Source organism: Aedes aegypti, chromosome 2, assembly GCF_002204515.2.
Source record: "Aedes aegypti strain LVP_AGWG chromosome 2, AaegL5.0 Primary Assembly, whole genome shotgun sequence".
Lineage (NCBI taxonomy): Eukaryota > Metazoa > Arthropoda > Insecta > Diptera > Culicidae > Aedes > Aedes aegypti.
This window is the reverse complement of record NC_035108.1, coordinates 76,489,030-76,504,157: the sequence shown is the minus strand read 5'-3', so window position 1 is coordinate 76,504,157 and position 15,128 is coordinate 76,489,030. Positions and strand designations below refer to the sequence as shown.

At 36.7% G+C, this 15,128-nt stretch overlaps 1 protein-coding gene across 21 annotated transcripts in view; it reads left to right on the top strand.

Annotated features, from left to right (window-relative positions):
• The window catches only part of LOC5576419 (calcium-binding protein E63-1), a 372,289-nt gene that overhangs the window by 195,755 nt on the left and 161,406 nt on the right, over positions 1-15,128 (top strand). For 3 of the 21 annotated variants that reach the window (XM_021841282.1, XM_021841281.1, XM_021841278.1), the window contains exon 1: positions 6,503-6,709. The exons of 16 other annotated variants lie outside the window; for them this stretch is intronic. The gene's annotated coding sequence lies outside the window, so the exon portion shown is untranslated. Of the gene's footprint in view, positions 1-6,502; positions 6,861-15,128 lie in introns of those variants that run through there. 2 more of the 21 variants (XM_021841280.1, XM_021841279.1) reach the window with 1 other exon arrangement.

The window sequence follows — 15,128 nt, the reverse complement described above, 5'->3', positions numbered from 1 at the left end:
AGGACCTATTGAACTGAACATTTATCTAGATTAACTCGGTTGTCCGAAATTTCGCGATAAACCATTCCGCGGCCAACCATTTCACGGTTAGTATCATTTTGCGGTTTACCGTTTAGCGGTAAGTACCATTTTGCGATATGCTGTTTCGCGGTCTATACCATTTCGCGGTGTGGTTTTCCTACGAGTTGCATTGAAAATTGTTGGCATTATCACTAATCATATTTTTATCGGTGATTTACCCTTCTTTTGAATAGAGGCAGTCCATCAAAATGCACTGTTGAGATAGATGAAACATCTCGGTCTAAACCGCGAAACGGAACACCGCGAAATGGTACTGACCGCGAATTGACATGCCGCCAAATGGTATAGGGAACGTGTACCAGTTATGGCTATAGTGGTTCCCTATTTGGCCATATGTGAATTCTCAAAAACTTTCGCATTTTAAAAACTTTTGAATGTATCAATATATATTTGAAATCAAACTACCTAGACACACAGAATGATTGAAAATTTAAAATCAATTATTTTACCACGTATGGCGAAATAGGGAACCATAATGTCCATAACTGGTACATCTACCCTACAATCGATTAACTCCATGAGTCTTGAAGATAGAGATATGGATCTTATTTTTGGCACTACACATACAAGTGCATATTACAGTTGTGCCGTAGGAACGTGCTTGCCCGTTGTTTTCATGTATTAAATATCAGTCTGTGCAGCATATTCTACAAACAAAAAACTGATAATTAGGTCAGGTATTGTTATACCTGAATAATACATGATGGATTTTCATATAAAAGTAAAAATTTTCAATGGTTGTTTAATACCTCCAGTAGTCCTCAATAGCCATAGAATACCAAAATGAAGTATTTTTTATTGTTTCAAACATTTTTTTTTCCCAATACCATTATAATACCAAAACGTGGTATCGACAACTGAGCAATACCAAATTATGATATAATACCAAAATATGGTACGCATAGATTAATGCGAGTTATTCGTTCCTCCTCGGGTATATGGTTCCGGGTCATTTGGCGGAATGCCATGTTTTGGCATTGCGTTTGTAGTTAGCTTTTGACAGTAATCAAAACGGTTTAACACTTATTCGTTATTCTACTGGATCGGCTTGCTACGATCCCTCGAACGGTACCAAGTAATATATGTCATAGTTCTGACACAGACAAACAGACGTCACACTCTCGTTATTGTTCTTGGACCGCCTTCTTAACGGTCGATTGAAATATATTGTAAGTGGTCAATCCACACATCGCACACATCGGTTTTGTTCGCATTTGACGTTTACACACTACCACCATCTGTTCACCCATCGGCTAAACAGACCGATTTTAGCATTGGGCGTACATGGTCTCTCGACTATGATTTTGATCGCGATTCGTTCTACGTCTGTTTGTCTGTGGTTCTGACATCAACAAGTTTTGGCTTCTTCTTTTCGCATCGGAGAAACAGTGTGCTTCTTTGACGTAAGTGTTCATCGAGTCGTTTATTCCTATACACAAGCAACGGTGCAATGTTCAGTTCTCATGTTGATCTTGATCTTGAAAGAGAATGCCATCTCACCTAAGTTACCTTGAGCTAAAAAAAATGGTTTGAATAAAACGTAAATAAAACAATATAAATAAAATAAATAAACGTAAATATTATAAGCATTAATTCCAATTACTATGAACAATATTTCTCTCTTGAAAGAACAGCCTATGATCAAAAGAAGGAAAAATCTCTTATGAAAATTTAAGCAAGTGTAATGCATATAATCATTTCATCAGTACAACCGTAAAGAACTTCCGATGATTTAAAAAAGGAAAAATTTCCAATTAAACTATAAGCTAAACTATTGCCAATAGTAATGTAACCAGTATAACTAAGAAAAGCCTATGTTTAAAAGAAGGAAAAAAATCTTATGAATTTATTACACCGTTGGTAATCCAGTGGCTAATCAATCATCACCTCAGAGTCTTAACGCGAAGTGTGGAGTTCACAGCTTCGTCCTGAATTAAAGGGTCAATGTTATCATTCTCTTGGAGCTCATATAGTGGCAAACATGATGTCCAGTCACATAATAAAAATCAACAAATTAGTTAGCTTATCAGTTATTGGTTCACACTTATGAATCCTACACATCAGCGTTGTAGCCATTTGATTTTGTTTTGTTCATGATTTGGCCAAATGGCATTCGGCCAAATGATCTTTTCGGCCAAATGGCATTCGGCCAAATGGCGTTCGGCCAAACGGAATTCGGCCAAATGGCCGGACACCGTATAATATGGTTTATGAACAAAAGGTCTAAAGGACAAAAAGACAAAAGGTCGATAATGATTCGCTTGGTTAGAAGTTTTTCCCTCTTTTAAAAAAGGATTTTCGATTTTTGTCCTTTCTTGTTTGTTTTTCGACCTTTAGACCTTCTGTCTTTTGACCTTATGTCATAGCTACCCATAACAAACAAAAATGTTTACGTTGTGATGTTGCAGATTATAGATCAACTTGATGACGTTTAAGCGGTTCAACAACAAAAGTAAGAATGGAAACATATTCCTATGCGCTCAAATTAAATTGAATGCAAATTGATAACTCATGAATATTTTGATCATTAAACGTAGTATGATTTAACTGAATTTCTTTTTCTTAGCTGTTTAGAAAACATGTATATGACAATTTTTGTATGTAGTTCTATTGCACGAAGAATGCAGAAACTATTGATGAATCCCTTTTATCTGAAAAACAAAAATCAAAATCAATCTTCTAGGAAAACCTTAAATTTTCGAGTGAGCGTAGCCAGGATTTTTTTTTTGTGGGAGAAAGCGGTATATGAGTCTTTGGACAGTGAAATTAATGCTTCAGTAATATCTTCAAAGTCTCCATCACAAATATCCTTAGTAATTTTCTCAAGAATTCCTTGAGTGATTTCTGCGGTAATTCTTTCGAGGTTTGAATCAATGCACCCTGGAATTGATCCAAGATTTTTTCAAATGTATTCTCTCGAGAGGAAGTCGTTCCTGGGTTGGAATCTTTTCTAGATTTTCTTTGAGGATTCTGACATCAATCGCATTAGTTTTTTTTTTTTAGAAATTTATAAGGTTTACTTGAAAAAATAAATAAATATTTTCTATTTAGGCCGGAACAAATTTAAAATTTTTACTTTTGTCATCCTCCCTTAAACTTTTTCAAAATCTCAAAGAGGGGAAATAAATAAAATAATTTATTTTCTGTGTTGGTTTTCATTATTTTCATGTGTTTTGCTAGTTTTAAATCTGTCTGATAAGGCTAAGTAGCCCGTCATTCGTTTTGGTAACAATGAAGACTTTTCAGCTTGCATTTCAAAGTGATAAAACTCAGTCCTGATAGTTTGTATTGACTTGGAAAAGTATCACTGTTCGCGCTTACATGCATAAAGTATGCTGATACTTTTTCAGCTGTGTCAGTGCGAAACCAACTGATTTGCTTTGATTCGAAATCGTGTGATGAATTAGCAACAATCATCAACGACGCGTACACATTTCAATGACGGCCTACCTCGCCTAATGCTAATAGGTTCCGGATTTTTCTTGGATGTTTTTCTTCTAAAATAATGATAATTTCTCATCGTAATAGGCTGTCTTTCATCACGCCAATCTGTCAGGAAACGGCCTACTTTCCTGCACTGAAGTAGGCAGTGCGGGAATAGTTATTACGCAACTAAAACCAGTGTTGTAATGATTAATTACGCAACGCTTTCTCATTACGTAACTGTTTTGACTTGCGTAATGAATCATTACACAAAAATTTTTCAAAAAATGTAAAATGATGGTGAATGCATTCCGATATAAATTCTGATACCCTAAAAATATCAAAACATCAAACATCAGTGTTGCGTTGCTTTAGTAAGAATAGAAAAAATAAAAAACGTGCTGGGTGAAGTTTTAATGATGTTTAAATAGGTATAAAACACGTGTTCCGAACAGTACACATACAAATTCAAAGCAAGCTGTTTCATTCGGCTAAAATGTCAAATATCGTCGTTGAGACTAAATGTTTCCATAGGGGTATTTGCCTACACTATTTTTGTGAATACTTTCAACCATTTTCGTATTAAAAAAATACATTCCGTACGTTTTTTTTTTCACATTCATTTTCTAACATTTGGAGACCGAAATGTCACAAAGTTCAATGCTGAGAACGTTTTACAATTGGCAGGAAAATGCGTTACCATAACATAACAACAACGGGGAAGTCTGAAATATGTTTTTCTTTGGCTAAATCCTTGTCAAGCCATCATGTTTTCAAAATCAGCTTAACAACTAAATTTACGTCGACTAATTTGTAACTGATTTGTGAAGATATGTTCATTAGGCTTAGAAAAAATCTCTCTCAAAATCAGCTGGAACATTCAATTCAAAGTTTGTATGGGATATTCGTTACAAGTACATGTATTGAAAATGGACCCTATGCCACTGTTTCGTTCTGTATACTAGTTGATCGCTTTCAATAGAGCCCAGAATGGCAAATACACTAGTTGATACTCTAATGAACGGAAGGTTGTATCTGGATCTAAGCTAATATTCATTAATCTTTTAGTTGTTGTACAATCACATATACGCGTGCGCCTTGTGCAGCAACTCGCTCAACGCCATAGGTGGCTATGATGCGCCAAGTGACTATCACCAATCTATGTTGAAGAAATGCATAGCAGAATTACATAAGCCTAACAAATCTACTTTAGATCGTTAAAAGACCAAGTTCCTCAAAATAACTTTCCCTATTTCTCCATAATATAATAAATATAACTTGTATAATATTTTCAGAAATCTATAAATAGTTAAACAATAGTTCCAAAGACAATAATTTCAAATTGCCCAACGGGTTACTGAAGCTTAAAGAAAGAAGACAAAAGCTTTGAGGTCCCGCTATGATCAGTTCTAAACGCTTTGCTTGAATTTTTTTACTTTGAGCGTTTCCAACAAACTCATTTTTTTTTAAATGGTTCAAGTGTAATACGAAAGATTTTATGAAGAGCAGCTACCTACCAGGATTTGATACATTTCCAAAAAAAATGTAAACATTTCCGATGGTGAAATATGTTGCCAGAGATTACAAATATTTATCGATAAAACGAGCAGAATTAACACCAAATGTTAAGGTGAAACAGCTTGGAATTCAAACTCAACAATGTACCAAAACTTTGTAGGCTGAAATCTCGCGAAAGTAGAATCAAACGACTGTGCAATTTCTATTGTAGTTTTGTGCACTAACATAAAGTAATAATAAGCACTAATAAGAAGATCGATTTCGTACGTTCATTATTTCTGCAGACTAGTTCCTTTGAAATCGAGAGTAGGGGCACAAACCGGCCATTGTGTCAGCCCTGTTTGGATTCCGACACGTTTCACCTCAAGATTAACATTTAAGTCAACTGAAATATAGTAATCGATTAATAGAAAAAATATAAGAAGAAGTCGCAGGTTTTAACCAAAAAATACAATTATCATGATGTCAACAAAATGTTCATAACAAGACAATTATCAAGGTAATCCTAATTCCAACGTGTTACAAAAAAAAATTAAAGTTGACAGACATATTCTTCAGTAATTCATCTCTATTTGATGTATATCTATCGATGATGGTTATTTTAGAAAAGGTAGCCTTGTTCTATAACTTTTAGCTAACTAGTTTTCTCTAGTGGGTCGTGAAAAATGAACTTGTCGTCAAACTGGGTCATGCATCCGGTAAGTTTGGAAACCTATGTTCTGCAATATTGTTCGCTATAGTATCAAGCAGTATTTTTGGCATTCTGGGTTCAATTGAACGCGATCAACAACTTCCCTGAATTAAACCGTAAATAGTGTGCTGTTTCCTATATATTTGAGCTGAAACTCCCATATTCAAATGCGCCAGCTCATAGAATGACCAAATGAGCTAAAATTTTCAGGAAATCTTCTTAAAGAATAACCTTGCGCCGTGAAATCCTACTACAGTCTACTTCCATAAAGCCATGACGTCAAATGTGATCAAAATTTAAATTTAAAAAATATTCTTCTTCGTCTTTGGACGTGATTCCATCAAATATTTAAGATTGCTCAACACATTCTTGTAGTTTTTGGAACCCCGATCAACAATTCAACAGTTATGGTAGCTTCAGTTATTTTCGTGATTTATGGGATACCCTCCCTCTATCACGGTCTGATGTATCAAAGATGACTTGTATATTGGTCGACCAAATTCACCCAATTATGCCCGCCATCACACTGCGAATAATCCCACTATTCTTCTGGAACTTTTCATCATAGCTTTCCACCCTTTCTAGTGTGCCCAGAGCATCCCAAGATTCTCTCCCGCTCCAATTTCCATGCTCTCGCGCTCTCCTCCATAATCTAAATTGCTCAATCGGCTTCTCACTCACCCATCTGGTAGTGCAGCCAGCGCCGCAGAACAACATCCATCCAACGACGGAACACCGGAGATCAGACCTCCTCTGCTGGTAGCTTTCGGTTCGGTAGCTGTTCCCACCGGAGCGGAGTTCAGTTTTTCGCTAGATTTCGCCAAATGTAGGCCACATCCGCTGTGTACTTAAACCACCTACTATTACTACTACTACCACTAACGTAACCGTAGAATCCATCGTCCCCACCAAAAACCAAACCCCGACGTCTAGAATCCGTATCCTCCGGTAACCCAAACCACGAATTCCGGGAGCCACTTCGGTCCTTCCTTTTCGGTGAGAACGATTGGTAGTTTATTCCGTTTTTTTTTTGGAATTCAATACGGTGCGGTACGCGTTTGATGTGCTTCTTGGAGAAAAACGTCACGAGGTTGTCCTGAAATCGTGAATCGTGAACACGGGAATTCGTGATCAGCTGCTGTGTCCGGTAGTTGTCCCGTTTTACGTAGTGCTACGGTGTGCAATTTCTGTTGCGGGTAAAAATCCTGGTGAAGATTCCGTCAACAGTGTTTTCCCGAGCAGGCAGTGACCATCTGGTACAGAGTGTGGCGACCGTTGTGTGATTGTGAGTGAATCACTTTGATTGAGGAAACATCGGAAAAAGGAAAGGCTGTCTGGATTTTCGTTTCCGCTGTTTTTACGAGTGGAAAAGTTTCGGTGGGTGGGCATGTGATTTCAGTTCAGACGGCTCAACACGAGACATCGTTAATCAAAGCGTGTTCCCAGCAGCAGCAGCGGCGGCAGAATCACTGTGCAGTGCGTTTCCGGATATGTAGTGTGTGCAGGCGGAAAGTCGATCAAACTAAATACCACCCACTCGACAACGGAGCGGTATAGCACAGTGAGGAAAAATGACATGAATGAGACGATTAAAGTTTTATCTGCTAATGAGTTTTCATTGAAGGATGGTGTGGTGGAGCAGTAGATACATACTAGAGGATATTAAATGCGTTTTTTATGTTTGGCGTTAAGAACAAGTATAGAATTATTCGCGTTGTAACCAAGGTTCTTCAACGTGTTCGATTTTGAAAACAATATTAAGTATTTGGACTGATATCATAATGGTGATAAAATAAAGTTCTCAAGTACAGATTCTTCTGAAACGAAACCTGGAATAATTGAATCATTGTCTGGACTGGAACTTAAGGGTCACTTTTTAGTCTTATGCTCTTGCATTGCATAGGGGGAAATCTAAGTCGTATTGTCAAAATAAAAACATGACCTTCGCTTTAAAGTGTTAGGCAGCTAACAGCTGTCAGTGGAAGGTTTACAGACTCTATAGTTTCATCTGTGATACAATGTACAATAGTTGTTTGGTTTTCCGGTTTTATTTCTATCTTGGTTTAAAATCTTTTTCTTCTGGCTTTACGTGCCATTGGGACAAGCATTGTTCTAAATTTCGCGTAGCTAGTCCATTTAAAGGTGTGGACTGTTCTAGATTGGAGTAAGTTTGTAAATTTGATTGTTTGAGAAAATATGATTATCTGTGTTGCTTACTGTATCCATACAGTCCCTTCAACCGAGTTGAGCCAGCCTCGGGCTGCAAATCTCGTGTATAAATATAATAATAATAATAATAATAATAATAACAGTCCCTTCAAGATTGCTTTTTCAAAGACAAATTTTACCTTGAATTCTTCCAGGAATAACTCCACTCCACAATCTATCCAGGCATCTTTCGAAGAGCTTTTCTTTAAATATTTCTCAAATAAATCTTACAGCCCTTTCCCTGGAGCTTATTTCAGGATTGCTGTAAAGAATTTAAGAAAAAATATCGTGTGTTTGACTCTATTCTAGAAATTCGTCCAGTACCATCTCAGAGTATTCCATTAAAACTATTGCTTCACAATCATAAGGCAATACTTCGTGTATTTTACTAAAACTCTTACAAAAGATTTCATTTACTTTCTTGGAGGAATATTCAAATATATTACAAGGACAACTTTTTGATAAATTCCATGATGCTATTCATCAATAATTTTTAGAAAAAATATCAGTGAAATGATTTTTGGGTGGATCTTAACCTTCCTAATACCGTCAAACGGGGTGACTTGCAACACTTTTCAACTTCAATCAACCAAAACCATGATCTAAACGTCATCTAAAAATTTAAATTCCCCGTAGAACTTTGAATGGTCGGCCCGCCCACAGAATGGGATGACAGAAGATTAAATCGAATTATTTTGTCATATCAAAAGTCATCAAAAAAATGAAATTTTTTAAATGTCCTTGTGCGGGGGGACTTGCAACACTCAATGCTAATTTAGTTTTTGCCAACAAAATGTTGATATTTTTTATTAGTCACACTTATTCAGTATTGTTATTCATGTATTTAAAGCATTCGAACCAGTACAAGACCATTTTGAATACCTTTTTGTAAGAAAATAATTGAGCTATTTTTGTATGGGAAAAAGAAGCGTTAAATCATCAAGGTCCAATATCTTAACAGAACAATATTTTTGACGAGTATTAGTAGTTGATTGATGAATTATTACTCTTTTAATTATAAAGAAGACTTAACAAAACGTTTTTAACTTTTATAAAACTTTAAATTGCTTAAAAGTAAAGTGTTGGAAGTCACCCCGCATAGGTACATTTATATAAAAATTATTTTTATTAAAAAGTTACTGCTACAATTTCGTAAAAAAAATTGTCATATTATCACTTATTAGTTATTGGAACACCATGTAGAATATTACTTTTGTAAATTAAATCTATCTCATGTTTTCAGTTCACGATTTTGAACCTCCATCAAGTATCAGTTTTCAAGACATTTAAAAGAATTATGTTTAATGTATAAACATATTTACAATAACAGCTTTAATCGTGGCCGTTACTTGAATTGTGAGTCACGCGTATTGAAGCACCGATTTAAAACAAATTTTCTTTTGAAATTTGGGCTTTATAGTGAAATTTAGTTGTAAATTACAATGTGTTGCAAGTCACCCCGCCGTTGCAAGTCACCCCGTTTGACGGTACACAAAGAAAAAGTTAAACATTAAGAGTCAGAAATGACCCATGACTTTGAAACGCTATTAAAAATTCATTTTTGAACCGATTTTTGTTCTTTTAGCTTTAGAGCATTGGACATTTTTTGTGAGTATGGCCATTCTGGGCACAATGGCACTAGGGCACCTGGAACCTCTTTTGAAAGGAACTGGCACAAATCATGTTCAGAAGCTCAGCTGTAATGGTTCAATTTTCATGGTTTTTCATTCTGATTTACAAGAGCATCGAGAGGATCTACAGTTAGATTTGGCGATATTTGGTTAGAATATTCCGAAACTGGTTCTGGTAGGATGTAATGTAGACATTTTAAGACCAGCATGTAGTTACTTCATGCAACAGCTCAGAAGACATGATTTTTTTTCCAAATCTAAATAGACACCTTGCCAAAGATCAAACATAAAATTCTTCTTCTTGTTTCTAGCGTTACGTCCCAACCAGGATAGAGCCTGCTTCTCTTCTTGGTATTCTTATGAGAACTTCTACATCCAATTCAAAAAGGTGCTCGACCGGTTTGAAGCCCATGCCCCTAAGCTTGGTCTTCATATTTTTAACCTTAGTATAAAGACATTTTATCGCTGACGAATTATAGTTTCTGACAGAATTCGAAATTGTGGGACCAGTTCAAATGAGACTTCAGGAGCTCCTTCAGTTACTCTCGAAACATCTCCAGAGCAGGGATGGGAAAAGTACTGTAGCAAACATTTACCACCTCTACATTTACATGTTTCCGCACGACCATCAAAATCTGCAAATGCTGCTTTGTGTTGTGGTTGACTGGCAGAATCGATGAACTGTGGTAAATTGTGGTCACCGTTCCCAAGCCTGCTCCAGAGACTCTGCCAGAGATTTCTCCAGTAATTCTTTTGAAGATTCCTCCAGTAGTTTTACTCGAAATTCCTCCATGTTAATCTCTTCTGTAATCCTTGATGCGATTTCTCCAGCGATTCCTTTAGGAATTTTGCCAGAGATTCCTCCAGTAGAACTGGAGACATCTTAGAACAGTTCTTTTGGGGCTACATGAATACCTTCAGCAATTCCTCCAGAAGATCCTCCAAGAATTTGACTAGGGATTCCTCCAAGGATTCCTGCAAGAAAATTTCTACAGGGTTCTTGCAGAAATGTCTCCAGTGGTTCCTTCATACATTCCTCAAGTTATTTTTTACTGGAATTCTTCTGGGAATGTTTTTAAGGATTCCTACAGGATCTGTTTCGTGAGTTCTTAGGGGAATAGTCCGGAATTTCAACGGAGACTTCTCCAGGGATTTTTCATGCCATTTCTTCCGGTATTCCAACAGAGATTCCTTAAAAAAGTAGTCCGGAGAAATCTCCAATGATTTTTCCATGAAAAACTTTACAATGATTCTTGCAGATGTCCAACTCCAGGAGTTACTCTAGGATAATCTCTTCAAAGATTTCTCCAAAATTTCATGCGAGGATACTTCCATGGATACATACAAAGATATCGCCAAGTAGTCTTCTCGAGGTTCTTTCAGTAATTATTCCGGCTACTCTTCCATCATTCCTCCACGGATTCAATTCTTCAGGAATCCTTACAGTGTTCTACAATTTTTGAATTTCTTACGGGATTCCTCATGAAATTCTTCCAGGAATTTTCTCAGAGTTACCACCAGGAAAATCGCTTTACGACTTACTCCAAGGACTTCTCCAGATAAACTTCCAAGGATTCCCCAGGGATTTATCCAGAAATGTCTCTAAGGATTTGTTCAGAAAAATCTCTCCAAGGATTTCTCTAACGATTCAAAAATCTCCACAGTGATTCTTCCTGAGAAACCTCCAAGAATTCTCCAGGGATTCCTCCAGAGATGAACCCAGAAGTCCATCAGAAATTAACTGAGATAATCCTTCAAAGATGCAGAGGAGTTTTTCCTGAGACTCTTCCAGGGATTTCTTTAAGAAAATCTCTACAGCGATTCCTGCAGAAATTTCTCCAGCTTTTTCTTAATGACTGTCACTTAAGATTGCTCCAGAAAAATATCTACATATTTTCCTCTAGAAATTGTTCCAGGAATGAGCTGTTAGAGATAGCTGTATATTTTAATGAAACTCGGTTTTCGTCTTCGCAGTATTAATTGTTAAAAATAAAGACTACATAGCCAAAAAGCATATTTGATGTTCTAGGGATTTATTCAGGAATCCCTTCAGAGATTTACTGAGGAATCACTCCATAGAGTCCTGCAAGCATTTCTCCAGGGATTCTTCAGGAATTTAACCGGGAGTTCCTCTAGGAATTAGTCCGGACTTTTTATACGTTTCTCCAGAGATTGCTCCAGCAATTTCTCAAAAAACGGTCCTTGACGGTACTTCAGAAACGGAGTTCCTAGAGGAATCTCTAAAAAAACAATCGCGGAGGAAACTCTGGAGGAACACTTATTCTTTTTGATAAAAATCCCTAGAGGAACTCATGGGTGAGTTTTTGCAGGAACTTCTACATAGCTAAAAATGTGTTGTAAATTTCAGCTTATTTTCATGCACATATTTGGAGCTTATTTTTCAATCGAATGCACTTTAAATTTACACGATCATTTAAGCATCTTTAGATGGAAATTAAACGCAATGCTGAGCTTGATTGGCCGCCCGTGGTTGCTACTCCAGTATCGCCAGATCAGCTGCACTTACACAAGGAACCAACCAGATGACTGCTTGGGATTAACAGGCACCCTCAGTGTATAAATGCTGGTGATTTTCTATTTTATTAGACGACAATGGTGCCTGCCACGTCAGAATGCAGACCAATGAAGAGAAGGGGAAGGAATTGATGATGCATTCAACTGGCTCCCACGGTTGACCGTATATACCACTGCATCAACGCCAGTTCATGCGGGAAGGGTGAAAGTGTGGGGTAATTTTTATGGCAGAGAGGCTTGCTGGTTTGGTAAGCAGACTGCCTATGTATCAGGCGTAAAGGAATAGCATGAATGATGAACGAATGGAAGCGTAGGGAAACGGTTTATTTCTGTCCGTCTCGGGTTCTAGCAAATGCTATGAGCTGTGATAGATATATAAACTTAGATATATTAAGAGTGGTAGATAGGAGTAAGTGAAAGATACAACTACAAAGTACGAGGAAAGGGACGGGCCTGGGATTGAACCCATGACCTTCTGCATATGAAGCAGAAGCGGTAGCCATTAGACCACCAACCCCGTCAAGATGGAAATTAAACGCGATGCTGTAACAATAGATAAATTTGATTTACTTTTACTATACTCTTCTGTTCACGCTACATTGAAATTTAAATATTTTTATCTGTGTAGATGAATTCCTGAAGGAATTCCCCGAAAACTTTTGGAGGCTCAAAACGAATCTCTGGAGAAATTTCGAGGGAAATGCCTTGAGAATTATCTGGAAAATTCATGTATCATTTTACCTGATGGTATCTTTTGGAGAATTCCTGAACGAACATCCCAATAATAATTCTTGAAGTCATTTCTTGTAGAATCCCTACATGAATTTCTGGTGAAATCTCCAGAAGAATTCTTGGAGCGATCACTGATGAAAATTTTAGGAAAAAATCCTTGATGAATCTCGAGTGGGCAACCTGTGGAATTCCTGATGAAATCACTGGAGAAATATCTGAAATTGTCGTAGTGTATCTCAGAAAACCTTTAAAAATTCTCTGCAAAAAATCCTGTAGATATATTCCTGGAGTATACCTTAGAGCAGTCTCTGGAACAATTTTTGGAGGAACATCAGGAGAAATCGCTTAAATAATCTTTGGAGGAGCCCTTGAAATAATCTCTGAAACAATTCCCGGAAAAGTTTCCTGATCCATGTGGAAATTTCTGGAGAAATCCCAGTCTAGATTTTACTTAAGTAATCACTGGAGAATTTCTGAAGAAGAATCGCTACCAGATTTTCTAGAGTGGTTTAGATAGAGCTTGCCTTCAGCAATTCGTTTTGGAATTTCACCAGGAGTTCCGCCAGGGATTCTTCCAAGGAAAATTCCTTTTTTTCGCAGGGATTTTTTTTAAGGAAAGTCTCTACTGAATTTTTTAGATTTCTATTCCATTTCTCTGCAAAGTTAAAGCTCTTTTACCGTGCCGATTAGCTAAAAGTGTCACCAATGTATAACGAATGTTAAACGCAGGATTAGGAGAAAATTATTAGGAACAATTTCTAAAACAAAATCTTTATGATTAAGTTAAGGGCAGGATAAATTCTGCGAGAACAACACGCATTCAAAATGTTAAAATCTTGAATCACACAGACGGAAGTAACAAAATAACAATAACATACTTGATTTTGTTATTCAGAAATAACGAATACAGTCAGGTCTCCTATTAGACCCAGGGCTTATGGGATTTCATCATTTTGAGGGTGTTGTTGAATATCTCAGATGCCAAAAGAGATAGCACAGTATTGTCTTCGGCGAAGTTTCAGTGCTGGGTACGATCTACCTTTAGGAGTTGTGGATCATCCTTTCAGTTCAGAACTTGGCCGAAAGGGGCGGTTTTTCTGATTTACACTTTATGAAGGAGGGATAAGAATGCAGCATTTTGTAACATATGATATCTCTGGATCCTGATGTTTTGGAAGGTTGGTTTCTTCGGTAGAGTTGTTCAGTAGCTCAAAGTACCAAATTTTGCATTCTTATATCTGTTATATTTGTATACAAAATTATTAGACTTATAAACTTACAAAAGAATCTTGAATAAATCCAATATTTTTTCTGCGGATTCCCACTGAAGATCTTCTAGGGAATTCTTTTGGAATTTTTCAAGAGTATTCATCTACATTTTTTTTTTTAATTTTTGCTGAGATTTCTGCAGCAATCTTTTCAGAAGTACCCGAATTATTGGTGTTCAACATTATTACTAAGCAAACCTTTTAAAATTGCTCATTAACATCTTTTCCCAACCAGAAATACCTTGAGGTTTTTTTTTCATGAATTTGAATAGAAATCTGTCTAAACACACCTCCAGCTAGTGCCTAGCTAGTGCCGGATTTGAACTTTGGGGGGCCCGGGTCAGATCTCTTGACGGGGAGCCCTTGGCACAAATTGAGCGGAAACGCTAAGCATAGGAAAGCTTAGTATTATAAAAATAAAATATCGGAAAACTTAAAAAAAACGCTTAACTATTTTGTTTAAAGGAAAAATGATGAAAAACGATCCTATCACGGCTGGATTGAACAATATACATTGGATCATGTCATATGCTACGTTCAGACTGATATAACGTTATGTAGATTCTCTAGAAATCAGAAACCTTGGAAAAACAATGCACGCTTAGACAGATGATGCTATAGTTTCCGTGAATATCCCACGAGCGGAAATTTTGCAAAGACCATATCTAAATAACCGTGATAATCACTTTTACTAGTAATCGGGGAAAATATAATTGGCCCCTCGGCAACAAACCCCCAAATCCGGGCCTGGGTCTAGGGGTTGTCAAAAAATATGCCAGACCTTTCACATTGTATTCCTTCTGAAAAAATCTTCTTGAAATTGAAGTGGAATTGCTTCAGAAAATTTTCTAGATATTCATGTAGAGTTTTTCCAGCTATCCGAAGAAGTACTTGAAATGTTGTGGAAAGTTCTTGAGAAATGTATGTAGAAACTGCTAATTGTCCAAGGATTCCTTGGATAATTACTGGCATCATTATTTAATGAGAGTAAGCTTAACATTCGAAATTAGGAGGAAATGAAGAAAGTTACGTCAATTAAAT